General features: G+C 43.9%; 1 non-coding gene across 1 annotated transcript; it reads right to left on the reverse strand.

Moving 5' to 3' along the window:
- Positions 1 to 862: 862 nt before the first annotated feature.
- TRNAA-UGC (transfer RNA alanine (anticodon UGC)) lies at positions 863 to 935 on the reverse strand. Its single transcript has one exon. It is a non-coding gene; the product is annotated as a tRNA-Ala (tRNA).

Below are 935 nucleotides of genomic sequence, written 5' to 3' on the forward strand. Positions count from 1 at the left end.
AGTCGGTCAGTCAGTCTGTCTGGAACACTTCAGACATCATCTCTGGAACCAAACACGCGATTTTTAATGAAAGTTGGCCACAACCATCATGACCCATAATGTACCAAAATGAATCGACCACATCAAAATCTCCGCTCATTAAAAGGGTCGAAGGGGACGGGGGATTGTTGCACCACCCCAAAAGAGGTATTTGCTCTCTTTTCCAAAACGACACACACAATTTTGATGAAACTTGACAACAGCCTTCTTTACCCATGATGTACCAAAGTTTGTTCACAGCAGAAAAAAAAAATCAGGGCCTTCGGGGCTCTGCGGGGGCTTTCAGCCTCAACATTTCTCAAGCATCAGAGAAAAAAAAAACAACCAAAAATTAATTCATGCTCAACATGGGGATCAAACCCATGACCGTAAGATTAAGAGTCCCTGCTCTTCCAAATGAGGTCGCCAGCAAGATATTATTTCACTCTATGATGACAGCTTTTCAAAAGATGTACGTTGAATTTCATTCGGAAAACGAAAAGTTTACACGTTGAAGTATCTCTATTATAATACTAAGCTTGAACACTAAAAACTCGGCTCGCCGTCACATGATCCCTCTGAAATTGCTGTGGCACTTCGCGGACATGCCGACAATGTTTGGGAAGTCTTGGCGTTCCATCGGACCACTTGCATTTTGCACAATGCGTATTTATGTCATTCCCCGTGTATGGTCTGTCGTCTGACACCAGCGATGTTGTACTGCTTTCCCGTGCATGTGCACGGGTATCGCGAGTTTAATTCATTTTGTGATGTTCACACGTTTTTGTCTTGATTCCATTTCAGAGCTATGAATTCCCTGATGAGATGTGAGAACATAAAATAATGGAGGATGCGGGCATCGATCCCACGACCTCTCGCATGCAAAGCGAGCGCTCTACCATTTGAGCTAATCCCCC

The sequence above is a fragment of the Eptatretus burgeri genome, chromosome 11, assembly GCF_056783735.1.
Source record: "Eptatretus burgeri isolate ZD-2024b chromosome 11, Ebu_testis_v1, whole genome shotgun sequence".
In the NCBI taxonomy this organism is placed as follows: Eukaryota; Metazoa; Chordata; class Myxini; order Myxiniformes; family Myxinidae; genus Eptatretus; species Eptatretus burgeri.